Raw genomic sequence first — 14,173 nt, forward strand, 5'->3', positions numbered from 1 at the left:
ACTCCGCATCTGATAGATTGTTCTATTTCATTTAGCTCTTCTTCTTGAGTTTTGATCTATTCTTTCATTTGGGCTATGTTTCTTTGTCTCCTTGATTTGGCAGCTTCCCTGTGTTTCTTACTATGTATTACATAGAGCTGCTATGACTATCTGTCTTTGTAGTGTGGTCTAATGTAGTAGCTGTCCTGTAGGGTCCAGTGGCATGGCCTCCCCTATCACCTAAGCTGGGTACTCTAGGTGCATCCTTTGTGTGGGCTGAGTATACGCTCCCTTTGTAGTTGAGCCTTGGTTGCTGTCAACAGATCAAAGGGAGGATTTACCCAGGGAAGTCAGCTGCAAAGACTAGCTGTGACCACTGACCACTGCCCTCCACCCTCCGTAGAGGATCAGCCTGTTCAGGGGTAGGGTGGTGGTGCTCTGACATCATCTGTAGCTGTCCACAGGTGTGTTAGCCTCGGGGTTTCCCAGGTGGTCAGGCCAACATGCAAACCCCCACCTGTGTTTTGCCCAGGGCACCCTACCTGAGCTGTAAAGCAATCTGAGATGGCTACTACTTGTACTAGACTTGGAGATTCCCAAGTGAAGCCAAGCTGTAACTAATCTGGCTGCTGCTCTGCCCCACTGAAGGCAGCTATTGCTTGTTTGATAGGATTTAGGAGCCAAGACCAGACATTCTTATGAAAAAGCAGCTTGGGTGTGCCCATAAGTTGGGTGGAATAGAGTCTCTGTGGATCTCCAAGGTGGGTTACACAGTTTTAACCAGGTTGATGGAGTCTCAGATAGGGCACAGGCCTACAGGCTCTAGGGGGTTGGGGGACTCAGCAAAGGGACAATGGCCTCTACTTGCCCCAATGCTAGACACCTCAGTCTCTCCCTGTATATGACTGGTGCCCTCCAGGCTGCAACCATGGTGCTGGAGCGCAGAGGGAGTGAGTCTGAATAGGTGAATCTGTGTGTGCATTCTTCAAAAGGAACTGTTTAGAGCTCCAGTAGCCTCCTCCACGGATTCAATTTCTGCAGCCAGTAGTTGTGGGGACTTATCTTCCTGGCACTGGAATCCTGGGCTGGGGGTTCTTGTGTGGGTCTGAGACTCCCCACTCCTGAGATATCCCTCCTGAATTTTTATCCATGTGGGTGCAGGGCCAGACTGTTCCATGTCCATGCCCCACCTCCAGTATGGGTGGATGTGGTTTCTTCAATTCTGTAGTTGTCAGACTCCCATTCAACTCAATTTCTGATGGTTTTGAGTGATGGTTTTTCTATAGTTCAGTTGTAATTTTGATGTTGTTGTGTGAGGAGGCAAGTGTATTTACCTATACTGTCATCTTGTCCAGCCAATAATCTGTAAATACAAATGGGTTAAATGCTGCAATCAAAATACATAGTGTAGCTGAGTGGATAAAATAACAAAACCCATATGTTGTATTTTGCTAGGTAAATGTGCACTTTTTTCCCAAATTTTTGAGGGGAAAAATAAGAATGCACATTATACATGGGTATAATAATTACATATATGTGTATAATAATAGATATAATAATCCTATATATAAAGCACAGAAAAACATGGATGCATATGTAAATGGGAGCACATTATACATGGCAAAATATGGTATGTGCTATTTACAAGAGATCTGCCTTAGAATGAAAGACACACACAGGATGAAAGTAAAGGGTTGGAAAAACCTATTTCATGCCAATGGAAACAAATAAAAAAGACACTGAAGTAGCAATACTTATATCACACAAAATAGACTTTAAAACAAAGGCTATAATAAGAAAAAAGTAAGATATTACATAATAATAAAGAGATCAATCCAGTAAGAGGATATAAGCCTTGTAAACATTTATGCACCTAAAATAAGAGCACCTAAATATTTAAAACAAATACTGATGAATATAAAGGGAGAGAGCTACAGAAATACAGTCATAGTAGGAGAGTTCAATACCCCATTCATATCAATAAATAGGTCTTCCAGGCAGAAAATCCACAAGGAAACAGCAGCCTAAAATGACACACTAGACTAGATGGATTTAATTGATATTTTTAGAGCATTCACCACAAATGAGCAGAATGTACATTCTTTTCATGTACACATGGAATATTTTCCAAAATAGACCATAAGTAAGGACACAAATCAAGTCTCAATGAATGTAAAAAGATTAAAATCATATCAAGCATCTGCCTTGGCAGATGTGGCTCAATTGCTTGGAACGTTATCCCATACACCAAAAAGTTGGGGGTTTGATCCCCAGTGAGGGCACATACCTAGGTCATGGGTTTGATCCTCCTTCAGCATGCTTGTGAGAGTCAATCAATGTTCCTCTGGCTCTCTCACCCCCTTCTCTCTATCTAAAAGCAATGAAAAAGTCCTCAGGTAAGGGTAAAAAAAATTATATCAAGTATCTTCTCTGACCACAATGGTACAAAACTAGAGATCAATCACAAAAGAAAAAAAACTGAAAAACACAAAAACATGGAGGCGAAATAACATGTTACTAAAGAATGAATGGGTTAACAATGACATCAAAGAAGGAATCAAAAACTACCTTGAGACAACCTTAAAAGAAAAACACAACAACCCAAATTTATGGAACACAGCAAAAGCAGTCCTAAGAGGGAAATTCATAGCAATCCAGGCCTACTTCAAGAAACAAGAATAATCTCAAATAAACAATATAATCTTACAACTTAAGAAACTAGAAAAAGAACAGCAAACAAAGCCCAAAGTGACTAGAAGGGAGGGAATAATAAAGATCAGGTTGGAAATAAACAAAATAGAGTACAAAAAAACAATACAAAATATCAATGAAACCAAGAACTGTTTTTTTTAAAAGATAAACAAGATCGATAAACCTTTAGCCCACAGGTGGCAAACACAAGGCCCATGGGGTGAATCTGGCCCTCCACCTTGCTTTATCCTGTTTCTACCCAGCAACAACACTGAGCTCCCCTCAACTGTTAGGAGCAGTTACATTTATACAGTGCTAAAATTACATTCATCCTTTTGAAGGCAACCAAGAGGCTGATGTGGCCCCCAGTGAAAATGAGTTTGACACTCTTGCTTTAACCTGTCTCATCAAGAAAAAAAAGGGAAGGCCAAAATATATAAAATCAGGAACGAAAGAAGAGAAGTAACAATTGACACTGCAGATATACAAAAGAGTATAAGAAAATATTATAAACAACCATGTGCCAATAAATTGGACAATCTAAATGAAATGGATAAATTTCTAGGAACATACAATCTTCTAAAATTGAATCAAAGGAAACAGGAAATTTGAACAGACTGATTATAACCAAAGAAAACTGAAGCAGAAATTAAAAAAAAAAACAACTCCCAACAAACAAAACTTCTGGACTGGATGGATTCACAGGTGAATTTTAACAAACATTCTAAGAAGAACACCTACCCTTCTCAAAATATTCCAAAAATATTCAGGAGGAGGGAAGACTCCTAACTTATTTTACAAGGCCAGCATTATTGTACAATTGCAAAAGAAGACACAAGAAAAAAGAAAATTTGGGGCCCAAATCCCTGATGCACAGAGATGCTAAAATTTTCAACAAAATATTAGCAAACACAAGTCAGCTATACATTAAAAGATCATACACCATGATCAAATGCAATTTATTTCTGAGATCCAAGGTTGGTACGATATCTGCAAATCAATTAATGTGATACACCATATAAACAGAATGGAGGATAAAAGTTGTATGATCATATCAATCAATGCAGAAAAAGCTTTTCACAAAATTCAGTACCCATTTATGATTTTATAAAATCTCAGCGAAATGGGAATAGAGGAAATATACCTCAACATTATAAAGGCCATATCTGACAAACCCACAGTTAATATCATACTCATTGAAAAAAACTAAAAGTGTTTCCCTTAAGATCAGCAACAAGACAGGGATGACCACTGTTACCACTCTTTAAAAAAAAAAAGATTTTACTTATTTATTTTTTTAGAGAGGGGAAGGGAGGGAGAATAGAGGGAGAGAAACATCAATGTGTGATTGCCTCTTGCCAGCCCCCTACTGGGGACCAGGCCTGCAACCCAGGCATGTGCCCTGACTGGGAATTGAACCAGCCACCCTTTGATTCACAGGCTGGAACTCAATCCACTTAGCCACACCAGCCAGGGCCACTGTTACCACTCTCATTCAATATATTACTGGAAGTCCTAGCCACAAGATCATACAAGAAGAAATAGAAGGCATTCCAACTGGAAAGGAAGAAATAAAGCTGTCATTATTAGCAGATGACATAATATTGTATATTGAGAACCCTAAAGATCCCACCAAAAAACTACTAAAACTGATAAATGAATTCAGTAAACTAGCAGGTACAAAATAAATACCCAGAAATCAGTTGCATTTTTTATACACCAATAATGAACTATTAGAAAGAGAAACTAAGAAAACAATCCCATTTACAATTGCATCAAAAAAATTACCTAGGAATAAATTTAACTAAGGATGTAAAAGGCCTGTATGGTACTCATAAATTATAAGATACTGAAGAAATTGAAGAAGAAACAATTAAGTAGAAGCATCTACTATGTTCATAGATAGGAAGAATTAACATTGTTAAAATGTCCATATTACCCAAAGCAATCCATAGATTCAATATAATTTCTACCAAGATACCAATAATGTTTTTCACAGAAATAGAACAAATAATCCAAAAATGTATGTGAAAACACAAAGGACCTCAAATAGCCAGAGCAATCTTAAGAAAGAAGAACAAGTTGGAAGTATCATGTTACCTGATATCAAACTATACTACCAGGGTATAGTAGTCAAAACAGCATGGTACTGGCATAAAAACAGATATATAGAGCAATGGAACAGAATAGAGAGCCCAGAAATAAACCCACACCTTTATTGTCAATTAACATTTGACAAAGGAGGCAAGAATATACAATAGGGCTAAGACAGTCTATTCAATAAATGGTGGGGAAATTGGACAGGTACATACAAAGAAAATGAAACTAGACCAGCTTCTTATACCATATACAAGAATAAACTCAAAATAGATTAAAGACTTATGTTAGACTCATAACCATAAAAATCCTACAAGAAAACATAGGCAACAAAATGCCAGCCATTTCTCATGGCAATATTTTTTCTAATATATCTTCTTGGGCAAGAGAAACAAAAGAAAAACAAAGAAATGGGATTACATCAAACTGAAAAGTTTTTACACAGCAAGGAAACCATCAATAAAATGAAAAAACAACCTACTGAATGGGAGAGGATATTTGCTAATGACAGATCTGATAAGGGATTAATTCCCCAAATTTATAAAGAACTTATGCAAATCAACACCCGAAAAAAAATTAATTAAAAAATGGGCAGAGGACCTGTATAGACACTAGGACATAAAGATGGTCAACAGATATATGAAAAGATGCTCAATGTCACTAATCATCAGAGAAATGCAACTTAAAACTATAATGAGATACCATTTCAGACCTCTCAGAAGGGCAATCACCAATAAATCAACAAATTATGAATGTTGTCTAGGATGTGAAGAAAAAGTAACCCTCATGCACTGTGGTGTGACTGCAGATTGGTGCAGCCACTAAGGGAGTTTCTCAAAACATTAAAAATGAAACTTCCTTATAACCAAGTGAATTCACTTCTGGGTATATATCTAAAGAAATCAAAAACACTAATTCAAAATAATATATGCACCCCTATGTTCATCACAGCATTATTTACAATGGCCCAAATATGGGCAACCCAAATACCCATCAATATATGAGTGGAGTAAAAAGTGGTGGTACAAAACAAACAAACAAACAAATTCTTACGTTACAAAAAATGTGACTGTACGTGTATACAACGGAACATTACTTAGCCATAAAAAATGCAATCTTACCATTTGTGATAGTATAGATGGGCCTAGAAGGTATTATGCTAACTTAAATAAGCCAGCCAGAGTAAGACAAATGCCATATGATTTTACTTAGATGTGAATCTAAAGAACAAAATAAATGAACAAGCCAGACAGAAACAGACTCCTAGATACAGAGAACAGACTGATGGTTGCCAGAGGGTAGAGGTGTTGGGGAAAGGGTGAGAAAGGTGAAAGGATTAAGAACTACAACTTTGTAGTTAGAAAATAGTCACAGGAGTATAAAGCACAGCATAGGGAACATAGTCAATAATATTGTAATTACTATGTATGGTGCCAGGTGGGTACTGGAAATATCAGGAGGGGATGCTTTATGAAGTATGTGTTTTTCTAACCACTATGCTGAACACTTGAAACTAATACAACATAATATTTAATGTAAACTTTAATTGAAAAATAAAATTACAGTGGTATGGGGATGGCCTAAGGGGCTGGAGGTGCTAGTGGAGGAGGGCAAAGGGGGAAATATTGGGACAACTGTAATAGTAAAATCAATAAAAAATATTTTAAAAAAGAAAATGAAAATGAAAAACAAATAAAAGAAAATGTCATCTGCTGAACTGCAGATTCCAACTGAAAAAAAGGAATTAAATTCTGACACATGCTACAACATGGTGCATGGTGAACCTTCAGGACATCATGCTAAGTGAAATAAGCCAGTCGTAAAATGACACATACTGTGTGATTACACTTATCTGAGGTACCTAGAGTAGTCAAACTCATAGAGACAGAAAGTAGGATGGTGGTTGCCAAGGTTAGTGGAATGGGAAGTGGGGAGTTAGTGTTTAATAGGTCAGAGATTCAGTTTTACAAGATGAAAAGTGTTTTTAAAGCTGGGTAGTGGTAATGCTCACACAAAAATGTGAATGTCCTGTCACTGAACTATTAAAGTAGTAATTTTTTTGGTTTTATGAATTTTGCTATATTTTAAAAAATGAGTGCTGCAGTATTCCTAAAGTTAGCTGAATTTATAATGAATTCTTTTTTAAATTAGAAATGAAAATCACAGCCTAATTTCCATCCATTCTTTTCTTTATTCCTTCCTTCCTTGAACCCCTTTTCTTCCCGTTTTCAAGCATTTATAGGCTACTTAATGCATCCCAAACATTAAGAGAGGCCCTTGGAGGCTCAGATAAAAGATATCATGCCCTGTTCATAATCCAGCAGAGGGGAAGCACCTCAGGTAAAAGACATCATCAGGTGACCAAAGGTCTAATAGAGACATGCTCAGATTCCCATGAGAGGTAGGAGAAGAAATACCTAACACAGCCTTGGAGATGAAGGGAGTACCTGTTGGAATTTGGAATTCCTAAGTAGAGTCTTAAAGGGTAAATAAAAAGCTTGCCAGCTTAAGGAGAAAAAAAATCTGAACTATCTTAACAATATTAGTAATAACATATTCTATAGTAATAAAGCTACTATATATATATGAGGTCTGTCGAGAACATATCCAGCCATGTAATATGAAAAATAGAGACATTCACAGAAGAAGATACAAGATACAAAAACATTGTACATAGGACAATGATGCCTCAGTCCCCTTCAAGGTAGATTCCTTGGGATCTTACACAGCTCTCCCAGCATCTCTTCCACTGTTCAAAATGCTCTGCAAAATTATTTCTTGGAATCACCATCAGCTGCCCCATCGTATTTTCCTGCATCTTATTGACAGTCTGAAATCTCTTCCCTTTCAAAGGCGATTTTAGTTTTGGAAAAAGCCAGAGTTACAGGGCACAAAATCTGGGCTGTAGGGGGGCTGAGTCACCTGGGTGATTTGATGTTTTGCCAAAATACTGTGCATGAGATGTGATGCATGAGCAGGCACATTGTCATGATGAAGCTGTCAATCACCAGTGTCCATAACTGTGGCTGTTTTTGTGGTATTGCATCTCTCAACCAACAAAGAACATTGAGGTAGTACTCCTTATTAATTGTTTGGCCTGGAGGGGCATATTCATGACGGACAACACCCTCTCAATAAAAGAACACAATTAACATGATCTTGATCTTGCTGCAATTTGCCGCAGCTTCTTCAGGTGTGAAGAATCAGGCGACTTCCATTGGGACGACTAGGCCTTTATTTCTAGATCATAGCCACAGACCCATGATTCATCTCCAGTTATGACCTCCTTACTGGTTCATTGGTAGTGGTTTGAATCAAGTCATTAGCAACTACAGCAAGATGTTCCTTCTGCCCTGGTAGCAGAAGCCATGGAATGAATTTTGCCATGACATATTTTATGCCAAGAGCCTGGGTCAAAATCTTGGATGCAGTAGTTTTTGGAATCTCCTGATCAGCTTCTAGGTTTTGCACTCAGTTGCTGATCCTTGCTGATTGCAGCATGAACACATTCAACATTCTCAGGTGTTCTGCTTGTTGCAGGCCTTCCAGAACATGGATCACTTTCAACAGATTCTCAGCCATCTTTGAAGTGTTTGTGGCACACTTGTAATTGTGCTACACTCATTGCATCATCTCTGAAAGCCTTCTGAATCATCTGAATAGTTTCTGCAGAGGAATATTCAAGCTTAATGCAAAATTTAATGCAGATTCATTGCCCTACTCACTCAGTCACTTTGAATGCAACGGCCATATAGTACACATGCTCACTCAACAGTGTCTACCACCTCCACTGACTAGTATAGTGAAGTTGTCATTGTTTACACATGGCATTCCAGTCCACTCTCCTTGGCTGCCAGGTTTCATGGATACTGCGCAAAATGTCCTCATTATATTAACAATGGCTGGACATTTTCTGGACAGACTTCATATATATTATTCATCCAACTAAAGCCTACTAAATATTAGGTTCCAGACTCAGTCTTATGTACTGGAAATATGGACCTGAACAAGATAAAGTCCCTCTGTCATTGAGCTTATGCAGAGATTGTCAATAAATACATAAATAAGTAAATATATGGTATATCAAATTGTGGTATGTACTCTGGAGAACAATAGAGTATTGGGAAAAGAAAGGGAAGTTTGGGATGAGGAAAAAGATGTCAAATTTTTATATGGTGACTGGGGAAGGTCTTACTAACAGAGTAGAACCTGAGCAGAGGACTAAAGGCAGGGAGAAGGGGAGGAGTCTTGAGGGAAGAAGTAGAGGCCAAGGGAATAGAAAGTGCCAAGTTCTTGAGATAGAAATATGCCATGTGAGTTAGGACGACAATGTGGCTGGAGTAGAAGAAGGAAGGAGAAAGTACTGGGAAAGAAATGGTGGGGGTTAAGAGGAGGCCTGTGCTTCCACCATGGAGGGAATTTGAGGGCATAGTAAGGATCTTGGCATGTACAGTATGAGATGGAAGCCGTTAGAGGGCTGAGGAAAGGAATGCCATGACTTGACTTAGGTTAAAGGGATCATTTTGTCTACTCTGCTGAGAAGGCTGGAAGGGCCAAGGGTGGGAATAATGTCACCAATTAGGAGACTATTACAGTAATCCAGGAAAAACTGATGGCTTGGGTTGGATGACAGCAACTGAAATTATCATATCCTAGATGTATGTTGTAGGTAGAATTGGTGAGATTGCTGAAAGACCAGATATCACGTATTAAAGAAAGCAAAATAGTCATGATGACTCCCAGGTTGCTGGCCTGAGCAAACTAGAAGCATCAAGCTTCCATTTACTAAAATGGGAAGCCTGTTAGGTAGAGCAGATTCAGGGTAGAAATAGGGAATCAGATATTTGGTTTTGGACATGAAGTTTGAAATCCTTATTAAATATATGTGCAGATATTAATTGGCTGTTATATATAAAGGTCCAGAGTCCAGGAAAAAAAAGTGCAGCATAAGACATAAACTGGAAGTTCTGTCTTGTACTGGTTCAAAGACATGATTCTGGATGACATTCCCAAGGAGTGAAGGTAGATAGAGAAAATGTCTAATAACTGAGCCATGGGGTATCTCGGGGATGCTCCAAATAGTCAAAAGTTAGGGAGATGAGGCAGAACCAGCAAAGAAGACTAATAAAAAACAGGCACAGAGATAAAAGGAGAACAAAGAGAGTCCTCAAATCAAGTGAAAAGACATGTTTTAAGGAGGATGGAGTGAACAACTGTGTCAAATGCTGAAAATAAGTCAAGATAGATGAGGGCTGAGCTTGTTCTATTGGGCTTAGCAGCATGGAGATCAGGAGTGACCTTCTCAGGAGGCACTTTGGTGGAGTGGTGGGGGTGAAGGCTTGGTTGAAGTGCATCTGAGAGGAAAAAGCTTTTAACTACTTGCATTCTCTATGCCTTGGTTTCCTTAGCTATAAAAAGGGTATGTTAGTACTTTCTTCATAGAGCTGTAAAAAATAAAGGAAATAACATGTTTGAAGTATCTAGTAAGGTCCCATAGATACAAATCCTTAATAAGTATTATTTGTTGTGATTATTTTTATATTTCAACTCTTCAGGGGGAAAAATTGCCATTTACTTATCATCTTACTTAAGTTAATGATCTTTTGTAAAAAGCCCAGATAAGAACTGCCACATTTAACTGACCATTTCCTCTTTTTTATATTTCTTTTCTTTAAGTACGAAAATAAAATAAATAAAACTCCTTTAAAAGGAGTTTTGCTGAAAGCATAAGAAGAAAAATTGAGGGTTGCCAAAAGGTGTTTTTGTTTTAGTTATTTTGTTTTCTTTAAGATGAGAGAAATAACTGTGTGGTGGAGGAAATGATCCTTTTTGAGAGGGAAAATTAACAAGATGGAGAGGGGATGTCCTTGAGAGGAAAAAAGAGAGAGAATGTGGTGCCCAAGTGCAGAGGCTGGTCTTAGGAATGTAGACAATTCATCCATGACAGAAGCACAGGCCAAGTCTAAGGTACAGATGTAGGTGGGAGCGTGTAGAATTTCTCTTCTCATAACTTCTTTCTGCTTTGTAAGATATAAAGCAAGAGCCTCAGCTGCAAGCGAGGAGTGTCAGAGGTATTGGAAGTTTGAGAAGAAATGTGAAACATAAGATAGTCATGCAAGAGATGGGGGAAATGACTATATTAAAGAGGGGTAGGAGGATTACCTGGCAGTACTGAGAGCCTAATTGAGGTTGATGGTGAAATATTTAAAGTGAAAACAGTTAATGTTTTTCAATTGTGTTTACCTGTGTGGGTGGCTGTTCAGAGGAGGTAAGAAGTTGACATTATCAGGTTTGGGGTTTTGCCAGGTGAGTGCAATGAAAGGAGAGAGGAGTAAGAGACTAGCTGGATATGCAAAGGGTGATTGTAACAAAGGTGGGATAGCAGGGAAGTGAGGCCATAAGGAAATAAGGAATGATAAAATGGTGGTAAAATTCTGACAGGGTACTAGAGGAAGGGCATGGAAAGTTAAAAGATGGGTTCAGAGAGTGGGTTACTTGGAAGTGAGATGACAGAGAAGTTGTAGTTATTGGCAATGACAAGACAGGACCATAGAGGGGGTGACTGTGGTAGGGTGAAGGACGAGATCATTGGAGGACAAGTGAAGCAGGGATTGAAGACTTGGATAGGATCATCTGCATGCCATTGAAATCACCCAGAATTAAGACAGGATTATGTTTGGAGAAAGTGACAGTAAGACAGGAACTAAACTCTTCAACTAATTGGGGTGAATGGACCAGGGTCTACAAATAACAGCAATTACTATATTCTAAATATTAATCCTAAACTATTAGCCTTAATATGTCAACTTCAGAGATGTTACAGCCTTGAAAACTTTCTTTACCAATGACAAGGAAAACAATTCTCTCAATGAAATTCACTATCACTGTTCAATGTACCATCAGAGAGAATCTGTCTTATCTTCCTGTTAAATAAAGCCCAGATTTAGGAAGATGATAGTTTATTCAAAATAGGAAATGAACGCTCAGAGGCCTTTGGGAATACTAATTGCAAGGGATTAATAATTTATCTTTAACAGTTTTCAACAAATATTTACTGAGGGAAATCTTATAAAAATGCTATAAACTCTTGCTTCTGGTTAATCCTGTCTGGAGCATGTTCTATAAATGGGTTCAGCTTTAATAACTTTCAGAAAGCTTATTTATTCAACCACTATCTCCTGACTCTAGGATGCAAAGATGTAGGGATCTTGCCCTCAAGGTCTAATGTGGAATACAAACAAGAAAACAAAAAGATATGTGGTAGAGAGTAATAAAGAGCCTAACAGACGCTTAAGATATAATGGGGTAAAGGCACAGAAGTGGGACCAGCTTTTGAGGGGATGAGATTTCTGTCAGGGATCAAGGAAGGCCCCAGAGAAAGGCATAACTGTGTTGTAAAGGAAAGGCCTTGCGAAACCTAACCTAACACAACATGCACTTTCAAATGACTTTATTTAATAGAAATATCTTTGTATAACCTATTCATTTAGTCAACGTCTATCAATGACTTGCTCTGTGCCACACACCGTCCTAGGTCCTGAGAATGCAGCAGCGAACTGGACAGATCTTTGCTCACAGTCTGGCAGTGAGACTTTGACACTAAATTTAAGTGTAAAGAATGTTGTGGTAGAGAAAGAGTGGGTCTGTAACAGAGAGGACCTACCCTAGTTCAGAGCAGAAATGTTAGCACACAGCTGAAAACTTGGGTGTTTGTCTAGTTGGCATGAGTTCTCTCTTTTTGAAAGTAGAGTCATTCTCACAGTTGTTCTGAATCACCCATAGGGCCTAGCCCAGGGCCAGGGGAATGTAGTAAGTAGCTCAGGAACAACCGAATGACTGATTGGGTCTCTTCTTTTATGGTGGGGAAGGCACCTCTGGATACTCACCATTCTGAAAATAATCCAGTTTTGTAGAAATGCCAGAGAGAGTTCTGATTAAATTCTACCAAATAGTTTTTACTGAGTACTTATTAAAGTCTTGTGTGGTTAAGAAGGACATGAGATTATACTCCTGAGATCACTTAATTGAGAAAAGTTCTGCGCTGAAAACTCAAACTCTAGCCAGTAACCTCACAAATTCTCATCATTGGTCATGATAAAGCAATTTTCCACTATGTAACATTTACGCAAGTTGGGTAAGAGGTTCCATCACCAGGAATGATATATTACAGAAGCTCCTCAACTTGCTAACTTCAACCTTACAGAATCAGGAAGATATAACCAACACCCAAGCCAGAACAAAAGCTTGCTAACTCTGCCCATTAACAGATGGCATTAATAATACTAAATATATTGAGCCTTTCAGGGTGTGTTACAGTTGCACACTTAATAAGTACATATGAAGTAGTGCCACTAGGAGTGTTGGCATGTGAGGAATTTGCAGCTTTTTGTATTGCTGGATCCCTGAGCACTGCAAGCTGAAGAAGCAGAGCTCGTGGGTCAGTCATCATGTCGTGTTATAGGTGGGTGGTATGGAGGAGAAACCAAGGTGCATGTTGGTAACCTGGGAACCGGTGCTGGCCAAGGAGAGTTAGAAAGGGCTTTCAGTTGTTATGGTCCCTTAAGAACGGTGTGGATTGCAAGAAATCCTCCAGGATTTGCCTTTGTGAAATTTGAAGACCCTAGAGATGCAGAAGATACAGCGCGAGGCCTGGATGGTAAGGCAATTGGTGGTTCCCAAGTGAGGGTTGAACTATAAACAGGCATGCCTCAGAGATCTCGTTTTGATAGACCACCTGCTCAACGTCCCTTTGATCCCAATGATAGATGCTATGAGTGTGGTGAAAAGGGACATTATGCTTATGATTGTCATCGCTATAGCTGCCAAAGATGAAGTAAGTCACAGTCTAGATCACATTTGAGATCCAGAGGTAGGAGATACTCTCGCTCATGAAGCAGACACAGGGGAAGGAAGTCAAAATCAGCATTTCCTCAACAATCAAGATCTATGTCTTTTCGTAGGTCATGATCAGCCTTACTCAGACGATGTAGGCTTGGTTCTATGAAAGGATCAATATCAAGGTCAAGGTCAAGATCAAGGTCCAGGTCTCTTTCACTACCAAGAAGCAGCTGATCAAAGTCTAGATCGCCATCTCCAAAAAGAGTCGTTCCCTATCAGGAAGTCCATGAAGAAGTGCAAGTCCTGAAAGAGTAGACTGAAGCTCTCAAGTTCACATTTTAGGGAAAAGTTATTTTGTTTACATTACTCTAAGGGATTTGTGATGTTTGTTAAATGTACCCTAGGAAGGTTATTTCAATCACCTAATCAAAATGGATTTGGATTATTACTCTGTAAATCCACAGCACTAAGTTAACAGAAATTTTTGTTCAATGTATTAACATCTTATAGCTTGAAAATGGTAGGTTTTTATTTGGTGTATCTAAGTAAAATGTTTCTAACTAAAAAT

General features: G+C 38.5%; 1 pseudogene; it reads left to right on the forward strand.

Moving 5' to 3' along the window:
* The first annotated feature begins 832 nt into the window (after nucleotides 1-832).
* On the forward strand, nucleotides 833-13,851 carry LOC114498710 (annotated as a pseudogene).
* The last annotated feature ends 322 nt before the right edge of the window (nucleotides 13,852-14,173 follow it).

Source organism: Phyllostomus discolor, chromosome 6, assembly GCF_004126475.2.
Source record: "Phyllostomus discolor isolate MPI-MPIP mPhyDis1 chromosome 6, mPhyDis1.pri.v3, whole genome shotgun sequence".
In the NCBI taxonomy this organism is placed as follows: domain Eukaryota; kingdom Metazoa; phylum Chordata; class Mammalia; order Chiroptera; family Phyllostomidae; genus Phyllostomus; species Phyllostomus discolor.